This window comes from Puma concolor, chromosome A1 (assembly GCF_028749965.1).
Source record: "Puma concolor isolate L17-30 chromosome A1, mPumCon1.1.hap2, whole genome shotgun sequence".
NCBI lineage: Eukaryota > Metazoa > Chordata > Mammalia > Carnivora > Felidae > Puma > Puma concolor.
The window spans coordinates 126,310,866-126,334,029 of record NC_141667.1 but is presented as its reverse complement, the minus strand read 5'-3'; the positions used below and the strand labels follow the sequence as shown (position 1 = coordinate 126,334,029).

At 40.1% G+C, this 23,164-nt stretch overlaps 1 pseudogene; it reads left to right on the top strand.

Annotated features, from left to right (window-relative positions):
- The first annotated feature begins 21,430 nt into the window (after positions 1–21,430).
- Positions 21,431–22,111, top strand: LOC112860663 (high mobility group protein B1-like 1 pseudogene; annotated as a pseudogene).
- The last annotated feature ends 1,053 nt before the right edge of the window (positions 22,112–23,164 follow it).

The following is a 23,164-nucleotide window of genomic DNA, read 5'->3' as shown; positions in this document are numbered from 1 at the left end:
CAAGCCCCACATTGCGTGTAGAGCTTACTTAAAAAAAAAATTCTCCTCATAAAACCCTGGGGAAACCAGGACCCCAACATAAGCTGAGGACTTTTCCAGCTCAGAAACCATCTCTCTAGCCATAGAAAAAGGATGGTCACAGTAAGTGGACAGGTGACTCCAAAGTTACCTAGACAAGTCTCCTCCTGCCCCAATCATGCACCCAAAGAGGTATTTTTCCCCCCCAAAGAGCTGTAAAATGACTGTTTTGTTATTTTCCCAGATTGGGAATTCAACCTCATTTTGCAATAAATGCTAGAATATATATCAATCTGAGACCTTTTATTTCTCTCTTTGTAAACCTTAGGATAAGAAAGGGAATGGGAAACCCTGCTTCTATATTCCAATTATACCCAAGGCTGAGGGGAAAATGGAAATATCCAACCCACTTGATATAAGTGTTTGAAAGAGAATAAAATTGAGGACCAGGAACTGGCCAATAAGAAAATAATCCAAACTCCTAGATTTAGAAGGTATTACCCTTAATACAACCTAAGAAACTTGAGGAACAAGGAAGCCCTTTCAACTTGAACCATACTCAAAGTGTGTTTGTGCTTTTAAACTTGGGCTTCCTGGGGTGTCTGTATGCCTCAGGGAGAACGTGGGCAAGAGACTAGGAAAGTTATGGATTCTATCTTCTTCATTTGCACTTCTACATCTTCCAGTGGCAAACTTTGGAGAAGGAGCTCCTGAGGGCTCAACAACTCGTCTCCTAAACCTGAGCATCTCAGCTTTAGGAGTCTCCCCTCTGTGCAAAGGCCAACCACCCTGCAGGGAGGAGGTATTTCAGATATGTTGAATAAACAAGTAAAATGAACGATCACCAAGAATGGAAAAACATTCTCAGCTTAATGTTTTAAATCAGAAAACAATTGGGGTGCCTGGGTGGCTCAATCAGTTAAGCTTCACCAAAGTCAGGTCATGATCTCATGGCTAGGATCCTGAGTTCAAGTCCTGCATCAGGCTCTCTGCTATCAGCACAGAACCTGCTTCAGATCCTGTCTCCTCCCCTCTCTCTGCCCCTCCTCTGTTCTTTCTCTCTCAAAAATAAATAAACATCAAAAAAATAAATTAGAAAATAATTTAAATGTTCAACAGTAGGGCAAACTAGTTAAATCATGGCTCCACAATGAAATTATCAACCATTAAAATAATATTCTCGAGAAATACTTAGTAACATGAGAAACACACATGATATATTAAATGAATAAAATTAATCATAAAACAGCATGTTGAGGATAACCCAATTTTGTTTTTAAAAATATGAAAATACTCGGGCACCTGGCTGGCTCAGGTGGTAGAGCACATGACTCCTGATCTTGGGGTTGGGAGTTCAAGCCCCACACTGGGCATAGAACTTATGTTTAAAAATGTGAAAATATTTGCTATCATATAATACCAACATAGAGTGATTTGTTTTCCTTTTTGGGTTTTTCTGTATTTTTACACTTGTCTACAAAAAACCAAATATTTTTCTTATCAAAAAATAATGAGTTATTGGGGCACCTGGCTGGCTCAGTTGGTAGAACATGCAACTCTTGATGTCAGGATTATGAGTTAGTGCTCCCTTAAAAAAATCAGTACTTAAAAAATACTTGCCATAAAATACTTTTTTAAAAAAAGAATGAGGGGCGCCTGGGTGGCTCAGTCAGTTAAGCGTCCGACTTCGGCTCAGGTCACGATCTCGCAGTCTATGAGCTCGAGCCCTGCGTCAGGCTCTGGGCTGATGGCTCAGAGCCTGGAGCCTGCTTCTGATTCTGTGTCTCCCTCTCTCTCTGGCCCTCCCCCGTTCATGCTCTGTCTCTCTCTGTCTCAAAAATAAATAAACTTTAAAAACAAAACAAACAAAAAAAAAGAATGAGAGGTGCCTGGATGGCTTAGTTGGTTAAGCGTCTGACTTTGGTTCTGGTCATGATCTCACAGTTTGTGAGTTCGAGCCCCACATTGGGCTCCACGCTGACAGCTAGGAGGCTGGAGCCTGCTTCAGATATGGTGTCTCCTTCTCTTTCTGCCCCCCACCCCCACCTGCTCACACTCTGTCTTTCTCTCTCTCTCTCAAAAATAAACATTAGAAAAAAATTTTAAGTTACTAATTTTTTAAAATGCCAACAGGAAATAACCCACCTTTTCTTTCTTTTTCTTTCTTTCTTTCTTTCTTTCTTTCTTTCTTTCTTTCTTTCTTTCTTTCTTTCTTCCTTTCTTTCTTTCAGTAAAAAGGAAGGTGAAATATTCCTTCTGGTGCATTTACAACTACCATAGATGCCAGAGACAAGGAGAAATCCATAAAGTGCAGCCTATGTCAAGGAAAGGGAAGATTTCCTTTACCTCTGTCCTAAGGAAGTTTACAGAAAGATACTACAGTTAGTGACACAGGAAATGTGTGTGTGTTGGTAGTGGAAAGGGGAGCAAGACACTAAGCACAAAAATTATGGTGAAGAAATAGGTAACCAAAACAATATTACCCTGGGGCTCAGAGGAAAAAAAATTATAAAACGATCTGGCCTTGAGGTCAATCCTTTAATACACATAGATGCCAAAGTGTCCATTATGAAACCTGAGTTGTGACAATGTGCTAGGGAAATGAACAAACTAGATATTCTCCCTTCATTCCTAACTGAATCTCCATCCAAAGGACCCAGGTACCTACCTGATGCTTTGACATTTTCCCCCCAGGACCTCCCCGAGGTTCCCAAATAATCCTGAAGTGGGGGAGGGGGGGGATTCAAAAACAAAACAATTCCCGCTGCCCTGTACAAACATGATCATTCAAGAGGAGCATGCCTTGTGTTTTCTGTGGCTTTATATCTGAGGTTTTCACAGAACAACTGAGAATTCCTACTTCCCCCAAAAGCTCATAGTCTAGCTCCTTCCAAGTCTCTTCCATCCTCATTCATCTTACTTTCATGGCAATCAATCACATCAACCAATCTTCCCACATAGACCCTGAGCCAGGAACTAAAGGAATTTAGATTCTCTACATCCATCACCTTCCTGTCAGGGATTCATTCCAAGGCATTACAGTGTTATTCAGATTCACTAGTTACAACCCTACACTCCTTCCCTTTTGGCTTGTCCTTAACAAACTGGCTATCATTAAGGTGACAAAACAGTAAAACTCCTATGTTCAATAGGTTCAGGGCTCAAGACAGGGAGATTGGCCACAGTCTATGGTAGGTCTTGAAAACCTATTGAAAAAGGAATCAACTCAATAAGGGAATCCTGTCCATGAGCCTATTTGCATATTTCAGATCCAGGCACTGCTTCACAGGGCCCGGAGAATAGAAGCCTGTATTTTCTCGGTCTGGATTAAAGGAAAATATTCTTATGCTTGCCAAGCCCCTCTCACCTCATCTCTGCTCCTCTCCCTCTCACCTCCTTTCTCCTCTCCTCCTCCTGGTCCTCATCCTTGTCCTAGTCCTCCTTCCTATCTGACCTTTGCCATGGGTAGAATCAGGGGCTTCTAAGAAAACCATGAGGCTTGTTCCTAGAGTCTCCTAGGGTCCCCTGCCAATTTCCTCAGGGCTTGCTAGGGCTTCCTTGTAACAGTATGGTGAAAAGAAAGTACTTGACCCACTAAGTGTCAAGTACTTAGTATCTATTATATCCTTCAATCCTGGGAACAATCCAATTAGAGAATTACAATTATTCCCTTCTTATTACTGAGGAAACTGGTTCAGAGAGGTTAAGCACCTAACCTAAAATTAAACACAGGGGGGTGAATTTGAATTCACGCCACTATCACACAAACCAAACCCATACACTTTCTTTACACCACTTAGGCTCTGGAAGCCCAGGGATCTCTGGTGACATTCTTAACTGTTCTGACAGCTTTGTAGAATGACTACCATTCATATGCAGTGAAAGGTGTCCTCTTCTTCCCTCTTCTGCAAGTAGGAGAGTTAAATTTCTCAGCCCTTCTCCAGAATGTAGAAACCTAACTTTTGACTTGCAAAGGCCTTCCTTAGAATGATAAAGCAAGATAGCCTGACTCCTGCTGACTTGGGAGGGCAGAATCCTGGTTTGCTAGGGGGTACTCAAAGAAAAATGCTAACAGTTATGGTCTATATTAGAGGTCAAAGTTTCAAAGGAATGTCAAAGGAGGAGTGTTTATTTTAGAGGGTCGAGGAAGGAAAAACAGGATCCAGAGAAAGACAAATTTCTAGCCCCAGATCACAAACTACTTACAATAATTGATCACAAAAGACAGAGAGAGACTGGGCCCAGATACAGATGTTTGGATTGAGGGGAAATGAAAGCACGGACCAGAGCAAAGTCTTCAGGAGAAGTTAAAGACCTTTGAGTAGGACTATAGCTCTAAACTAGCTAATCCTGCTGCATTCCCTAACAAACAGGGGAATGTTGGGTTCAGAGGAAAAAAGTAACCTGCCCAGGGTCACCAAATGAGATAAGTAAAGAGGTAACACGAGACTCCAAGACCCTGAACATTCTCCACAGTTGGTGCTCTGCCTACCCTGCCAGAATGCCCTTTTCATCAGAAAAGGGATGTTTGGTGACCAGTGGAAGCAATGGGGAAATTAGGCCAAGGGTCCAGGAAGCCTCAGACCACATTAGGCCAGTAAAGGAGTAGGGAGACCAGATAGGGGAACAGAGGACATAGGTAAGGGAAAAGGCCTGGTGGTGCACCAGGAACCCAAATTCATTCCCACATTCCTCTCTGATTCACAGTTAACTGTGCAAACCTATGTTGGGACTCAGAGGTATTGAAGTCCCTTATCATTTCTTCACCAGGAGCTTCTTGCAGTCTATATGAGATCACTTGATTCAGCCATGTGCTTCTTAACAGAAGAGTTCCTAATCAAACACCTAAGGAGGAGCATACTGTACACTCTTGAAAGACCATCAAGGGGGAAGGAAGCCAGTCCTTCCTTTCCTGTGATAAACTGCTTATCAGTTGCTGCAGGTCTAACCTGAATCAGCACTGCTTTATTTTAAGCCCACCAAATCTTCTAGGATCTCTCATTATGAATCAAGCCTTCAAACTCTCCTTTTCTCCAAGCTAAATAAACCTAATAACTCCAGTTTCTCACTAGTTCTCTCTCACACTCTTTTTCCCAGACTATCTTCAAATGCACCAAATTTAGGCTTCTATGAATAGTTAAGCGGGATGCAAACCACATATCCTTCTCAAGTCTCACTGCCATATCCTCTTTGCCCGCAAGTATCTGAAGAATCTACCTGTTCTCTGCCAACACAGCACTTTGCCCCTTCAGGCCCTATTTGCATTTCTCCATAACCCAAATTCATTTCTAACCCCCTTCATTTCAGCCAAGTAGCCTTGGTTCTCATCTCCATCAGCTGGGACCTCAAGCAGCAAAGTCCTCCAAAGCAAGGGGCTTGCAGTGGTGCAGGGGCTTGCAGTGGCACAGGGGCAAGAACATGAAACTAACAATCAGGACACACTTTTTTCTCTGCTTTCACCCTGGAGAACTTACCTACTCTAAAACTCCAGTTTTGTTTCTCTGCTGATGATTCCTAAATCACCACCTCTGTGTAAATTCTAGGCACCACAGCTCTATTGTTTCTTACCATTTCTACCAGAGGGACAGCAGTGACTTTCTCTTATGACTTCTGTTTCTGTCAAGTGGTGTAAGGAAACTTTGAGGGACTGAGGCTTACTCCTGAATCTTCCCAGACTTACCTTTTCATACTTAATCATCTTCCTTTGGTTTGCCTTCCAAATCTATTCCCTTCTCTTCATTGCCTTTGCCTCCAGTGGACTAACACTGTTGTACCATGTAGATGAATTTTGCACTCAATAATTTGTATCTTGCTTCTCAACTCTCTATTTAACTCATTGTTACCACATTTATCTTACTAATATACTACATTCAGTTCATCATCATTTGATCAAAAAACAAAACAAACAAGGACACCTGGCTGGCTCAGTTGGTAGAGCATGCAACTCTTGATCTTGGGGTTGGGAGTTCAAGTCCCACGTTGGGACATAGATTGTACTTGAAATAAAATTTTTAAACCTTTTTTAAAAAATGAAACATGCAATGTCCTAGAGAATAAAATCCCAGTTCTTTGGCCTACGTTTGAAGTGTCCTAAACTAGACAATATCCCACAGTAAACATTTAAAAAATTTTTCTATACATACATTCTCATAAAAAATATGTTTTTGATGAAAAAATTCAAAAATTCAAACAATTTAGAAGTAAATAGATCAGAAAGTGAATAATCAGCTTTACTCCTTTCTTTTTCCAAGCCACTGCCCTTCCTACAGGTCACCTGCTCCTAACTTGCTTTTCCAATTTTATCCTTTGCTTCCTCAGCTCCAGCCAGACCAAGTCATGACAGTTCCTCACATATAGCATTCCCATGCAACTTCTGTGTCCCACTAGAGACCATCTTCTTTCTCCCTGAAATACTTTTGCCCTAACGATTGACTCTCCCTCTCCAAATACTCTGTCCTTAAGGTTTATTAGCTGCTCTTTGAAATTGCCTGCCAATTATTTGATAGAATCTAAATATCGCTACCTATGATATCTAGGCATTATGTCTTTTTCTATGTCTCAACAAGAGGGCTGACAAATCTCCTCCTTGGAGGTAGAACCATGTTACTACCTCTCAGTGCCTCTGTAAGACTCTCACAACACTCTGCATGTGGTGGGTGATTACTGTTCTCCTGACATTAAATAGTTCATGGAATCTCAGAGAAAGGAGACCTAAGTCATCTCCTAGAACCCCCTCACCTTGCAAAAGAGGAAAGTAATTTGTTCACGGTTATTTGCCTATAGGTAAAAGTCAAGATGAAGATAGATCTCATGTCTCCTAATTCTAAGTTCAGGCAAACCCTAGGTCTTTTGCTCTGGGGTGGATCCATACTATTCTCAAAACTAACTAGTGGGGCAATAACTCAGATAGGTAACTGATGGGCGAGGGCTTGGGTGTGCTATGTGAAATTAAAAAAATTTTTTAATAACAAGAAGAAAAGAGGGGTGCCTGGGTGGCACAGTCAGTTAGGCTTCTGACTCTTGATTTGGGGTTAGGTCATGATCTTGTGGTTCATGGGATCAAGCCCCGCATTGGGCTTGGCACTGACAGTGCAAAGCCTGCTTAGGATTCCCTCTCTCCTCTCTGTCTCTCCCCTGCTCGCACTCTCTCTCTTTCTCTCTCTCTCTCTCAAAATAAAAAAATAAACACTAAAGAAAAAAGAAGAAGAAAAGAGAAGAACATATGATGTTCCCAAACACACCCTTACCACTTAAGCCCAAGAAGAAGGAAAAGGTCAGTCCATTCCCTACTCTTCACTGCATGTCCCTTTCTATAGTACTCATTTTAACTTGGCTTTACCCGTATAAAAATATTGTAAGGCACAGGGATGCCTTGTTGGCTCAGTTGTAAGAGCACGCAACTCCTGATCTTGGGGTCATGATTTTGAGCCACACATTCGGTGTACAGATTACTAAAAAAAAAATAAATAAATAAACTTGAAAAAAATTGTTGTAGGGTACTTCAGAGTACTTTGGACTTCTTTTATTTCTGGAAACTCTAGTGCTCTTTTTATTGCTTTATGATTTATGCCTATTGTCCCAAGTATAAATGTAATTGTGCTTCCTTTCACACTGAAAAGTTTCCTGTCTTGATGATGGTTATACACTGATCCTATTTATAACCTATTTCATTCATTCATTCATTCATTCATTTAATAAATATTTACTGAGCACCTACTCTTTTATAGGCATAGAACAAATGCAGGTGATACAGAAGTTCATGACACTGACAGGTCTCTCTCTGCCCTCATGGAACTGGCATTCTAATGAGAACATATACAATGAGCAAATAAAAAATTAAATTATCACACACTGAGATAGAAATAATTATGATTGTTATAAGGCAGCAACATCTTTAGATAAAGTGGTCAGAGAAGGCTTTCTGTGAGTTGACATTTAGGCTGATACTCAGATGAACAGGATCCAATTATAAAAGCTTCAGGAAAGCATATTCCAGAAAGAAGTGTTATAAACAATAAAGTCCTGGGGCTTCTAGGTGGCTCAGTTGGTTGGGATTCTGACTCTTGATTTCGGCTCAGGTCATAATCCAGGGTCATGCAGTCAAGCCCTGCATCAAGCTTCACACTGGGTGTGGAGCCTGTTTAATATTCTCTCTCATTCTCTCTCTCTCTCTCTGAAATTTAAAATAATAAAGGGGGAGGAGGGTGCCCGCGTGGCTCAGTTGGTTAAGCGTCTGACTTCGGCTCAGGTCATGATCTCACAGTTTGTGGGATTGAGCCCTGCGTCAGGCTCCAGGCTGACAGTTTGTAGACTGCTTGGGATTCTCTTTCTTTCCGCCTCTCTCTGCCCTTCCCCCACCCGCTCTCTCTTGCTCTCTCAAAATAATAAATAAATAAACTTAAAAAAAAAAGATAAAGAAAGCAATAAAGCCCAAAGCAGAAAAGAGCTTGAAAAATTCTAGGAGTTGATAAAAGCTTGATGTGACTAGAGCATGGTTTGTATGTGGTGGCATGAGGTGAACTTAGAGAAGCAGGCAGAGGTCAGATCATCCAAGATCCAGTGGGTCACAGTAAAAAAGTCTGAATTTTACTTCAGAGAAATGGGAAGCCACTAAAAGATTTTAAGTGGGGTGCTGATTGGATCCTATTTACTTTGTAAGAAAACTCATACTGGCTCATATGGAAAATGGACTGGAGAGAGACAAGCATGGAATCCTGAAGACAAAAGGGCAATTATATATTAGGCCAGGCAAGAGCTGATGGTAGCTTGGAATAAGGTAGGGCCAGTGCGACTAGAGAGAACAGGAAAAATGAGAAGTATGTAGAAATGAAGTAGAACCAATAAAATTTGCTGAAGCACTGGATGTGGTGGGTGAGAAAAGAGGAGGGATCTAGGAAAACTTCTTGTTTTCTAGCTTTAGTAAGTGAGTGGCAGATGATGCCACTTATGGACATCAGCAAAATGAGAGAGGAAGACATTAGGGCTAATGGGAAGACGGGAATCAAGAGTTTCATTTTACCTTATTTTATTTTATGTAGGCTCCATGCCCAATGTGAGGCTTGAACTCATAGCCCTGAGATCAAGAGTCACATGCTGTACTGACTGAGCCAGCTAAGAACCCAAAGAGTTCCTTTTAAACTCAGTCAGTACAGCACAGGACTCTTGATCCTAGAGTCATTAGTTCAAGCCCCACTTTGGACATAGGGCATACATAAAAAAATAAAAATGAATTGCAAAGAGCTCCGTTTTAAGCATGCAAACTTTGAAAATATTCTGAGACATTCAAGTGGAGATATCAGGCAGGCAATTGGTTATTAAATCTGGGAAAGCTGACTAAATTAGAGAAGGTATTTGAGATGGAGATGTAAATTTAGGAGTCATACACATACAGTTTTGAAGCCATGAGAATAAATGAGACTTCTACGAAAAGGAGGAGGTGAAGGGAAGAGAGTACAGGTTCAAGTCCAAAGAAACACCACACTTCTCCCACTGATGTCCACAAGTGCCTAATGGGGAAGCTAAGCAACTGGACCTCTTTTGCAATCTGGGAACAGACAGGTACAGACTTGTTGGCAGGTAGGGAAATAGATGAGCTGAACTTTATGGGTTGGCATCTATCAATCTGTTCATTCAGTGAATGCCTTCTATGGGTCAGGGGCACAAAGATGAAGAGACATAGCCCTTTCCAATCCAGAAGGAAAGCACAATTGTGCCCATAAAAATGTGTTATATAGAAGTATTCCAGTGGAAGTATATATACAGGGGCAGTGTGAACACAGGGAAGACAACAAATGTCTGCCTGATCCAGAACCTAAGCAAAGCTCATTCAAGTGAGAGGAGCTGGATATTACAAGGGCGCTCTGAAGCCAGAAGGGCTTTTTCCCCACCTCTCTTTGGTTGTTTGTTTCTGTTTTAAAGCAAATCTTGGGCCTCCTAGAATAAAGGTAAAATCCTGACAGGTTGGGGGGGGGGTGTAAAAAAAAGAAGGCTTTGGTTTTCAGACCATTGACAAAAAAGAACAGTCCTTTTGGATGAGCCTTAATCAGGTGTGGGGTGGGGGTAGGAGTTGGAGGAAAATGTGGAAGATGAGAGTGGTTTATTGCTGTTCACAACAAAAGCAATAAAATACTTTGCCCTGAGCTGCATAAGGGTCATAATCAGTATGATAAGCTATCATTTAACATGAGGAGGAAATTGAAGTTTCATTTCCTTGCTTTTGTGGCACCCCTTGAATTGAGTTGATGACACCATTCAGTCAGTCAGCATGAGGCCTGCCTTACCAATTTTGTTTTGCAAAACAAAGCCAGTCACGGTCAAACTCAGTTGGTCAATTCCATAGATTAACATGAGAGACCCCAGGAAAGCAAGACAGCTGGGATAACTCTGGCTGGGAAATGATGGGTTAATCCTAGGCCAGCTTGGCAGGAAACTGCATAAGATCTTTCAGGTCCCTGGTATCCTCCCACTCCTCACCCCTCCAAGAGCTTCCCACACTCACTAGTGTCCTGGGGTTGACTCTGAATAATCTCCAGAGTTTGAAGGACAGGGCTGGGCTGAAGGTATGGATGTGGTTCCCCACTGTCATATAATTCTCCTTCTCAGTCTGATTTTAGACCCAGGCTGGGTAGTACTGTACCAAAGAAAAAAGTGTGACCTGAATCTATATGAGCACAAACTGGGAAGAATGAAATTGTCTCAAAAATTTGACAATACAAAATTTCTCTTGAATCCTGGTCTCTAATAGGTGTACACACATAACCCATAACCTAAAGAAAACACTGAAGAGGGGCGCCTGGGTGGCGCAGTCGGTTAAGCGTCCGACTTCAGCCAGGTCACGATCTCGCGGTCCGGGAGTTCGAGCCCCGCATCAGGCTCTGGGCTGATGGCTCAGAGCCTGGAGCCTGTTTCCGATTCTGTGTCTCCCTCTCTCTCTGCCCCTCCCCCGTTCATGCTCTGTCTCTCTCTGTCCCAAAAATAAATAAACGTTGAAAAAAAAATTAAAAAAAAAAAAAAAAAAAAACACTGAAGATAAAAATAGTGTTAAAGCTATATTGAACAGCCAGATATTTTTGTTGCCTCTATGGCTAAAATACTAGAAAAGAATTGTTGATTTTCCTAGAGGATGACCCAAACCCATCCCAATTCCTCTCCGGGATCAGAAGTTGTTAAAAACTGAGGCCACTTTAGAATAGCTCACAATTTGGATATTTTCAAAGTTCCCATTTAGCTGAGATAATTCCCTTTTTCTCTCTTTCTGAATTCTGATGTTTCTGGTGAAAAAAATAATTCTGCCAGTAACACATAAGGACTGTTGAAAAGCCAGGAAAATCTGTATATGCAGTGAAGTTGCCTACATAATATGGCGGTTCACATTTCAAGGGAGATTAAGGTAATGTTTGATTTTAGTTCCCTAAAGGTTATATTTTTCCAAAAGTATTTATTCCTGCTATTTTTGTGATATCAACACAATTTAATTTTAATTTTCAAGTAATCAAGGAATGCAATTGGGCATTATTGGAAAAGTGTTGCCGATTTTGCCACAGATTTTACTATAATGCCATGCAAATCACTTCCTGAGCTTCAAAATCGTTACTATAAAAAGAATGGGACTGGATTCAAATGCATTAGATATGCACAAAACTTTTTTGGAATTCTAAAATTCTATTCTGAGCCCCTAAGTTTCTCTATCCTGACAGTCTGGCCTTCATATGATGTCTCATGCCAATTGCCATACAGAATAAATTAGAACTCCCTTTGGTTTCTAGAAGCTTATAGCCTGTAAAACAGCAATAGTAAGATGTTCTTCAAGTACATATGGTCTTATGATTAGATTTCAATAATTTGAATTTTGTGCTGAAGGCAGCTTATTTGTACATTATATTTTTTAAAAGGTTTACTGTTAAATTAATGCCACAAAAAAGACTGCAGGTGGAGGCTGTTAACAGCTTATGATAACAGTCTTTTCAAAAGTGCTTCTTCTCAAGGGGCTCCTTGCATAGTAAGTAGCACTCTGGATGTGATCCAGGAACCTGGCTCATCAGCCATTAGCTTGATGTGTGACCTTGGGCATGTCTCTTAGCTACCCTGCTTCAACTATAAATGAAGGGGTTGTATTATGTAGTTTAATATCCACTGGTAAAGCTAAGCAAGAACAAGCAGTGGTTAAATGTAAATAAAGGCATGAATGCCTTTAGTAATATGGAAAATGAAAAGGGATTTGGAGGCATTTCATTTGTGATAAAGGAAACAAAACTGTGATTATCGGCCCCCAAAAGCAATAGCATAAATGTAGGAAAGCTCCAAGTTCCACTCCACTGATTTATACAAAATAAGTCCATTAAATGAATGAACTTGGTCTGTACACAACACTTAGCAGGACCTATGAAAAAAACAAGGTTTTCTAGGTCTGTGAAAAAAACACCATGAAGTCATGGAACGGCTTTTGAGCCAAATGTAACTAAGTTAAAAACTGTAGCTCTAATAATTCCTAGATATGGCCTCTAGATCCAATCATTTAAAAGAAATTTTTTAAAGAAATTTCTTAAGAATTTCTTAAGAAATTTATTTTGAGAGAGGGAGAGAGAGTGGGGGTGGGGGAGAGGGGAGTAGAGAAAGAGTGAATCCCAAGCAGGCCCCACATTGTCAACATGGAGCCTGATGTGGGGCTCGAACCCACAAACCTGAATTGAAACCAAGAGTTGGACACTTAACCTACTGAGCCATCCAAGCACCCTGAAATCCATCATTTTAACCTCAAGATTGTTGTGAGAGTTAAATAATAAAAGTGCTTAGTATAGCGTTTGGCATGTAATAGGTAATAGGAGAAAGTTCTTCCATTAATGGTGGGAACATAATCCATATATAAATGAGTTAAAAATACAGGAGGTAGGGGCACCTGGCTGGCTCAGTCTAGTGGAGCATGTGACTCTTGATCTTGGGATCATGAGTTCAAGCCCAACATTGGGGCTAGAGTTTACTTAAGAAAAAAATTCATAATTAAAAACAATAATAAAATACATGAGGCAAATAATGATAGCTAACATTGACTAAGTGCTTACTCTGTGCCTCCAAGGTACTGTTGGGTGCTTTTACATTTCACATTTAATTCTTACAACAACCTGTCAGGTCAATACTATCATTATCCTCAATTTACAGATGAGGCAACAGTCTTAGAGATTAAGCAACTCCTCCCATGGTCACAGAACTAGGAAGTCATGGAGTTATGATACAAAACTGCTTTACTATTTCCAAAAGCCAAATGCTAAACCATTTGACCATATTACCCACTACATTATGTCTATGGAGTATATTATTAAGTGCCAGAGAAGTCAGAAATTAAGCATGAGTATTTCACAGGCACAAGAAGCAAGCATATTTTAGAGCAAAATTCTAGGAAATTGCCTTCTAAACTAGGAACTGCATAACCATAAAAGAGTAGGAGAGTCATCCAGTATTTGTGATGTGGGGATGCAGGAGTAAAGGAAGAGACTGGCTTCAGCAAATGAACACAATTAGGAATGAGCCACTAGACCACTCTAGCTAGAGCAGTGTTCATAAGGGCAAGTTCTGGTGTGATAAAGTTGGAAAGACAAGCACTGGCCAGTCTGTGAGAGCTCTGAATACCAGACCAACAAATATGATACTATTTTTAACGCATTAGGTATACATGAGATACTCAACAAATACTTGTCACAAAATAGAATGAATGTCAAACCTAGCTACTCAATGGAAGAAGGAAACCTATTTTCATCATGGGCAGTGTCTATTCAACTTGAGTCCCCAGGCCAACTAGAACAGTAACAAAGTATGATAGCATAATGTTTTTAAGTACTTTAGTCTGTGATGTGCTTCATAACTTCAAAAAATCTTTATCTTTTTCAGTTTTATTGAGATTTAACCAACAAACCCAAACCTTTATAGCAGCTTATGTTGAGGTCAGGAATACCAAACTCACTGGTAAAGATAAAAGGAAATGATGATCAAGAAAAAAATGAAGAGACTTTAAGAATGGAGCTGTGACAGTAAGAAAAGTAAAAGAAGATGCAAGGGTGTGGAGTCCAGGGAAAAGGCCAGCCAGGTGGCTTAGGAGAGCCTACAGTCAGGCCCTGAGAGTCAGGTAACTATTGAAAGAGCTGAGAGAAGAAGGCAGGTAGGGGTATCCAGACCTATGGGAATCTCAAGAAAAGGTCTGGCTTTCCATACACAATAGTGAATTCAGGCTTGGACCCATCGTATTCGCAATAGAAAGGGGGATGTAACATGGTGATTTGGCCGATGAGACAATACCTTAATAATATTACATTTTTACCTAACTCTAGTATTGTATTTCTCAGCACAAAGGTAACAATGGTTTTAAAATTTCATTTTCTTACACCCCTGAGAGGCATGAAGGAACTCATAAAAGTTTGCCATTTGTGTGCTGAACTTGCATCTCTGAAAGGTGCAAACAAGTTAAACTAGACTAGAACTTGGGAGTCCTATCAGATGTAGTATTTTATTTCAATTGAACTTTGAAAGGAAAGACTGAAGCTTTAAAGCCTAAAGATTTTCAACTGGGATATTTAGTCTACAGCCAGTCATCAGATGGCTAGAAGTCTGGCATGACTAATTCTTCACAGTCCATTTGCTAAATGACACATTATAAAAAAGCAAGTACCACTGAAAAGGATGTGCTTGTTTTCAAGGCCTCAGCTTCATTGTAGACTGACTGTTTTATATTGGTCCTTGTCTAACCATTTTATGGTGCAAGAGGCTCTAACCACATATATATGTTAACGACTCCTTGAAATGTTCTCACATTGCAAAGACCAGAGACACTAGATAAAGTCCAGAGAGGCTGTCATTCTGGCCTCAACATAAAGGCCACCCAGAAGGATCAGGGTTTTACAATCTTAAGATAAGACTTATTAACCCCTGAGATGCTTATTCTCATACAATAGCTTAACCCCTCTATCACACAATTACAAAACTTGTGCTGAAAAGTAACCAGATCCCAGAAGAATTGAGAATGCTAATTAAGTAAGCTCTGAATGGCTGCTTCAAAATAAAAAGCTGAACACAGAGAGTAGTAACAGAAAGTTTAAAGAAGGATCTAGAAACTATAGTTCAGGTGACAGACACATTGTTGATAATCTGTGTCTTTTAGGGGCTTTGTCTATTTCATCTAATTTGTCAAACTTATTGGCATAAAGTTATTCATAATATTCCCTTATTGTCCTTTTAATATCTATAAGGTCTGTAGTGATTTGACAATATTGGGCCCAATAAACAGAATTGGTTTAAGAAAGAAAAAAGGAAAAAAAAAAGAATTGAGGTTGATTTGATAAACAATATTGAAGCCATAATTCTTCCAAGAGGCATTCCACCCACTTCAGCTAAGAAATGCAGATGAGGCAAGTGGGGGAGGGGCAGGGGAAAAAGAAGTTTTTTATGGTTCTAGTGATGGGGCTGTCGGTCAGATTAGCTGCCCATTTGTCTGCAAGCTGCTTTCTCCTCCCATTCGGTGTTACTGGCCATCACAGTGCAGCTGCTGGCCAGGAAGCCTGAGGAAGGGGCTCCCTCTGGAGCTGATGGCAGTGGCACTTTGGAAAGTGCTAGCAGGGGGTGAGCTATAAAAAACAATTTGGTTTGGGGACAAAAGGTATCAATCAAAGCAATGTCATCAACCCTTGATTTGGATGGGAGAGAACTTTTTGGGTCACCTTGGAAGCAGGAAAGGAACAGACAATATCATTTTCTTTAGTTATCCTAGTCTAGTGGACTCAAGGGTCTAATTTAATAGGAAAACCATGCACGACTGGTCCACAAAGCTCCTCCTTTAGTCATGTCCTTTGGTGAGGTAGGAGAAAGCTAACTCACACTATCTCAAATTGCCAGAAATCACTGGATTCTACCTTTAGAAGTAAATTCTGTTAAAGTTTCTCCTAAGTCTGACAGGGCTTTTGGAAAGCAATTATAGATCTAAAATGAAAGGAATAAAGTTAGGATAGGGACTGCTGTTAGTGAGGGGACTAAGGAAAAGCATTTTGCCTTTCCAGGCAAAGCATCTGAAGTGAGAGAAATAGCAAACAAAGAATTGGGCCATCTCTGAATTAAGTCAAAGCTTAATTTAAATAGTTCTTATAAAGAGCTCCATAAAAGCAGTAGTAGTATTTCTGAGCTAGGCAAGCACTTCTCGAAAGTATTTGTGACACTTTCAAATCAAGGTAATCTGTAGCACTCTTCTGCCAGGGCATATACACTACTGCCGGGAGCTCTCTTCTTCAAGCAATATTCTACCCTTCAAAACCCCCCAAACATATGCTGAGAAGATATGCCCAGGTTAGACATGTTATGCCATGTTTCCTGGCTAAGTATAAGAAGACTGGTAACAGGCACGGGAAGCTTCTAGATGTTATCCTGTATCTAAACTTCTACAGAAGTAAAGAAACATCTGAACCATTTAGTTCCAAATCATAACAGAATTACATGCTTGCTTGCTTTCTTTGGTCTCTTGGAGTCCTGGAGAAAGGAACTGAATTGAAGTGATCTATCTTGATTAATAAGGATATGACACTATCATTCAGTGTGAGAGAGATGCATTAAAGCACTTAACGATGACCTGTATGGGCACAGTACTCTGGTACTACATAAAAGGTTGGTCAGAAAGTGGTCTACTCCCTTCTCCAATGATCCAGGAAGTAAACAAGAAGGCGGTCTTCTTGTTTTCCTATTCACCTTATGCTACCCTTTGCAGTATGGCCCATGAAATAGTAACCTAAAATTAAGGAATCCTGTGGCTAACTATAAACGTTTCCATGTGCATGTATTTTTGTCTATCTGATCTCCCAAATACATCTCAGATTAGTCTGTTTTCTCTCACCCCACTGCCCCATTTTTAAAAAACAGAAGACTGGAGCTGACTTCTAGAATGCAATTTTTCTGCCATATACAATGCTGCCTCTCTTTTCCACAAGAGGAATCTCTTGTGGTAGAAATGACCTCCTGAAGCTGTCACACTGGACTCTGATTGTAAAATTTGCCTTTTCCTATGTGCTCTTGTCCATTGCTCAAAATACAACAATCTATTACTTACCTTTGTTATTAAGATTTTGGTTGGTCTTCCCAACACTGATGCTGAAGGTGTTTTGAATACAGCAGGCATATTAGTCTCAGGAGGAATACACCCAAAAATTCAGATATACGCCAGCACTAAGAACTTGTAAAACATCTTGCCCATAGAAAGTCTATTAATAAAGAAATGTTGCCAACAATTTTAATGTTGACATCTATTAAGATGTTTATCTTTCTCAACCTTAGAAAAAATTACAAAAGCAGTAACATGAACACTGGAGAAATGCAACTGGAATTGTACTGAAAATACAACTAAGCAAAAATTAAAAAAAAAAAAAAACAGCATCTTCCCACCTTCCAGACATTTTATAATAATAAGATATATAATAAGTGGGTATCCTTCGACATCATATTCTACATGTATATGCATATATGTATTTTTTTCATCAAAGTAGGATCACATTGTGCATACTGCTTTGTAATGTGTTCTTTTGGGTTAACAATCTTTACCTTCCAAGATAATACATTTTCATCTCATCTAATACTCAGTCTGAATTCAAATCTTCCCAGTTGTCTCTTCAAAAAGATCCTTTGCCCCTTGTCTGTCTAAACCAGGGTCCAATCTAGAAACAAGAATTGATTCTGATTATGTATCTTAAGTCTCTTTTAATCTAAAGTAGTCCCTTTTCTCATGACACCAATGTGTTAAGAAGATGGGGGCAGCTGTCCTGCCGAACATCCCATCTTCCAAATTTTTCTAGGTGCTTCTTACATTTTTTTTTTAAAGATTTTATTTTTAAACAATTTCTATACCTAATGTTGGGCTTGAGCTCACAACTCCAAGATTAAGACTTGCATGCTCCACCGAATGAGCCAGCCAGGTACCTCTCTAGTTGCTTTTTTTTTTTTTTTTAAGTTTATTTTTGAGAAAGAGAGAGAGAGGCAGAGTGCAAGCTAGGGAGGGTCAGAAAGAGAGGCAGACACAGAATCTGAGGCAGGCCCCAAGGCTCTAAGCTGTCGGCACAGAGCCCAATGTGGGGCTTGAATTCATGAACCATGAGACCATGACCTGAGTCTAAGTTGGATACTTAACCGACTGAGCCACCCAAGGTACCCCAAGCATGCAGCTCTTGATCAGGGTTGTAAGTTCAAGCCCCATGCTGTATGTAGAGATTAGTTAAAAAAATAAAATCTTTAAAATAATCTTAAGGTACTTACATTTGGCTAGAACACATCATAGATGACTAGTATATTTCATTTTGTATCAACATCTTAGGGCGCCTATGTGGCTCAGATGGTTAAGCGTCCGACTTGGGCTCAGGTCATTCTTGTGGTTCAGGAGTTTGAGCCTTCAGTCAGCCTCTGTGCTGACAGCTCAGAGACTGCAGACTGCTTTGTGGATTCTGTGTCTCCCTTTCTCTCTCTGCCCCACTTGTACTCTGTCTCTCTCTCTCTCAAAAATAAAAAAACATTAAAAAAAATAAAAACTAAATAAAAAAAAAAAAGAGGCATGTAACATCTGAATGTCTCCCTATCAATGATGTGAAAAACTTACTAGATTATGGTGATGACAGATCTTTTCTCTTTTTTCCCCCAACTTTATTTATTTTTTTTATTATTTTTTTAAATTTTTTTTAACGTTTATTTATTTTTGAGACAGACAGAGACAGAGCATGAACGGAGGAGGGTCAGAGAGAGGGAGACACAGAATCTGAAACAGGCTCCAGGTTCTGAGCTGTCAGCACAGAACCCGACGCGGGGCTTGAACTCATGGACCATGAGATCATGACCTGAGCCGAAGTCAGCCACTTAACTGACTGAGCCACCCAGGCGCCCCTCCCCAACTTTATTTATGAATAGTTTTAAAGCACAGAAAAGTTGAAAGAACAGTACAATGAACACTAGGGTGCCTACCACCTAGACTGAATAATTGTTAAATTATTTTGCTAACTTTGTTTTATCAAAAATGTATAAAAATATTTTCTTGACAAACCATTTGAAAATAAATTGCAAACATCAAAAACTTTATCCTAAATATTTCAGAATGCATGATCTAAAAATAATTACATTCTCCTTTTATGATCATACCATTTTGACCCTATGAAATTTAGCAATTATTCCTTATTACCACCTAATATTTAATCCATAGCTAAATGTCCTTAATTGTCCTCTAAAGATTTTTTAAAGTTTTTTTTTTGTTGTTGTTTATTTATTTTTGAGACTGAGTGCACTTGGGGGAGGGGCAGAGAGAAAGGGAGATAAAGAATCCAAAGCAGGCTCCAGGCACTGAGCTGGAAGTCCAGAGCCCAATGCGGGGCTTGAACTCAAAAACCATGAGATCACAACCTGAGCTGAAGTTGGAAGTTGAATGACTGAACCACCCAGAAGCCCCAAGATTTTTTTTAAGTTTATTTATTTTGAGAGAGAGAGAGCATGAGCAGGGGAGGGGCAAAAAGAGAAGGAGAGAGTATCCCAAGCAGGCTCTGCACCATCAGCACTGAGCCCAACGTGGGGCTCAAAGACATGAACCATGAGATCATGACCTAGGCCGAAACCAAGAGCCAGACACTTAGTCAACTAAGTCACCTAGGTGCCCCCAAGGATCTTATATATATATTCTAAAGTTTATTTATTATTTATTTTGAAAGAGAGAGAGCACAAACTGGGCGGGGGGGAGGGGGGAGTTGGGCAGAGAGAGAAAGAGAAAGAGAATCCCAAGCAGGCTTCACACTTGCCAGTGCAGAGCCTGGTGTGGAGCTCTAACCCATGAACCATGCGATCATGATCTGAGCTGAAATGAAGAGTTGGACACTTAACCAGCTGAACTACCCAGGTGCCGTGTGTGTGTGTGTGTGTGTGTGTGTGTGTGTGTGTGTGTATTTTCGAGACAGAAAGAGAGAACACAAGCAAGGGGGGGGGGGCAGAGAGAGATGGGGACAGACAATCTGAATCGGGTTCTGAGCTGACAACAGCAATGCAGGGCTCAAACTCATGAACCATGAGATCATGACCTGAGCCAAAGTCGGATGTATAACCAACTGAGGCACCCAGGCACTCCCCTTTTTAAAACCAGGATCAAGTCACGATCTTGTGAGATTTGGTTAGGATGCTTTTGGTTGCTTTTAGTTAGATGCTTTAATTTTAGAGGTCTCTTTAGTCTCTTAATGTAGAAGTTCTTCCACATTTCCACTTTTTGTTTAATAATGACATTGACTTTTTGAAGAGATTAAGCCAGGTTAAAAATCTGTTAATAAAGTGCTTTACAACCTATTTGTTCGTTTGTTTTTGAGTAAATTAAAATTAAAGAATTGAGAAGCGCCTGGCTGGCTCAGTCAGTAGAACATGCAGTTCTTGATCTCAGGGTCATGAATTTGAGCCCCTTGTTGGATACAGAGATTACTAAAATAAATAAATTTTTAAAAATTTAAGAAGTGAGAATTTTACATTTTCTTTTAAAACTAGTACCTTATCACAAAAACATAACTGGGAAATATTAACCTAAGGACTATTTGGTAGAGTGACCAAGCATTCCATTTTGCTCAGGACTAAGAAAGCTCCAGGATGCACAACTTTCAGTTATACAACCAGCAAAATCCTAGGCAAACAAAGATGAATTGTTACCCTACTCTCTGGTAATCCTTGGAAGGCACTTGTTGAGGAAATAGTTATATATAAGTGATTGGTTAAAATCATAATCTGGTTCTATTTTAATTATACAAAATGATTATTTAAACTTTTTGAACTAAACTGTCTGAAATGTGTATTAATTATGCATCTACATATAGGATATATGCTTAGGAAAATATCATAACTACAATTCTGTCTTGGGGCGTCTGGCTGGTCATTTGGTAGAGCATGTGACCTTTTTACAAAACATTCATTTTGTAATTTTTGAGGGAGAGAGAGAATGTGCATGCATGAACAGGAGAGGGGCAGAGAGAGAGGGGGACAGTGGATCCAAAGTAGGCTCTGTGCTGACAGCAGAGAGCCTCATGTGGGGAACTAACTCAGGAACCATGAGATTATGACCTGAGCCTAAGTCAAACACTTCACAGTCTGAGCCATCCAGGCATCCCAGGCATATAACTCTTGATCTCAGGGTCATGAGTTCAAGCCCCATACAAAGCTTAATTTAAAAATAAATTCCACGTCTTACTTCTCCAACTTAAAAAATAATAATAATACAGCAACATCTTTTATCAGTCTCCTATTACTTAATGTTACATCATTGTCAAAATCATACCATAAACTGACAGCCATTGCAGTACTCTGAGCTCTATAGAGACAGGACTAGGGCAAGTAAGAACCAGAAGGGCAATGTGTGACTCTGTGTCACACTGGAAAAAAAAAAAAAACTAAAATGGGCAAAGAAGATCCTAAGAGGCTGAGAAGCAAAATGTCATCATATGTACTCTTTGTGCAAACTTGCCAGGAGGAACACATGAAGCAACCAGATGCTTCAGTCACCTTCTCAGTTTTACAAAAGCACTCAGAGATGTGGAAGACCATGTGTGATAAAGAGAAAGGTAACTTTGAAGATATGGCAAATACAGACAAGGCAGTTATAAAAGAAATGAAAACCTATATTCCTCCAAAAGGGGAAACAAAATGAAGGTCAAGGATCCCAATGTACTGAAGAAATCACCTTCAATCTTTTTGTTTTTGAGTACTGGCCCAACTCCAAGGAGAACACCCTGGCCTATGCATTAGTGATGCTGCAAAGAAACAGGGAGAGATGTAGAGTAACACGGCTGCAGAGCACAAGCAGTCTTAGGAAAAGAAGGCTGCTAAGTTGAGGAAAATTACATAAATCAGATTGCTGCAATACCAAAATATGAAAACAAGCCTATGTGGCAAAACAAAAAAAGTCATCAAGGCTGAAAACAAGAAAAAGAAGGAAGAGAAGAAAGATGGAAAGGACGAAGAGGATGATAATGAATACGTTAGTACTACTTTTGTTCTTGTCTGTAAAGTATTTAAACTCCCTGTACACAATTCACCCATTTGGAAGAAAAAAGGGGTGAAATCTAAGGCTGCATGAAACTTGTTTTTAAACTGTACAGTTTCAGGGTGCCAGAGTGGCTCAGTCAGTTAAGCTCAGGTCATGATCTCGTGGTCAGTGGGTTCCAGCCCCACATCTGGCTCTGTGCTGACAGCTCAGAGACTGAAGCCTGATTTAGACCGTGTCTCCCTGCCCCTCCCCTGCTCATGCTTATGCTCATGCTCTGTCTCTCTCTCTGTGTGTCTCCTTCTCTCTCTGCCCCTCCCCTGCTCATGCTCTCTCTTTTTCTCAAAAATAAACATTTAAAAAAATTAAAATGTACAGTTTCAGGGTGCCTGGGTGGCTCAGCTGGTTAAGTATCCAACTCTTGATTTTGGCTTAGGTCATGATCCCAGGGTGATGGGATCCAGCCCTCTGTGCCGAGTGTGGAGTTTGTTTAACGTTCTCTCTCTCACTCCCTCTCTCTCTCTCTTCCTCTGCCCCTCTCCATGGCTTGCGTGCTATCTCTAAAAATAAATAAACTGTACAGTATCTTCTTTTGTATAGTTAAAACACTATCAAAAGTATCTTTACCTAGTCTTGTCCTAGTGGCATTTTCAGCAGCCACTACCTTTGCTGAGTACAGTGTGGGAATGTAAAATAGCATGGAAATTTAAGAAAGGTTCTTTTTGGCACACAACATGAAGTAGTTATACATGGGGATGAGAGTCTTTTCATCTTCAGTTGTTTCTAATCCATCTTATTTTTTTTTAATGTATATTTATTTATTTTTGAGGGAGGTACACAGAAAGAGAGAGAATCCCAAGCAGGCTCCATGCAGCCAGTACAGAGTCTAGCTTGGGGCTTGAACTCACGGACTGCGAGACCAAACTGAGCGGAAATCAAGAGCTGGTTGCTTACCGAATGAGCCACCCCAGTGCCCCTCTAATGCATCTTATATGAATTAATTGTTCTCTTAATTGCAGAGTACCAGTCTGCAATTGCAAAACACTTAGAATTGCTTCATTAACATTCTAAATACTTCTAGATAAAATCAATTTTCTTATTAGAAAACAAAAACCATACCCTAAACCTGTATTTTACCTTAATGTT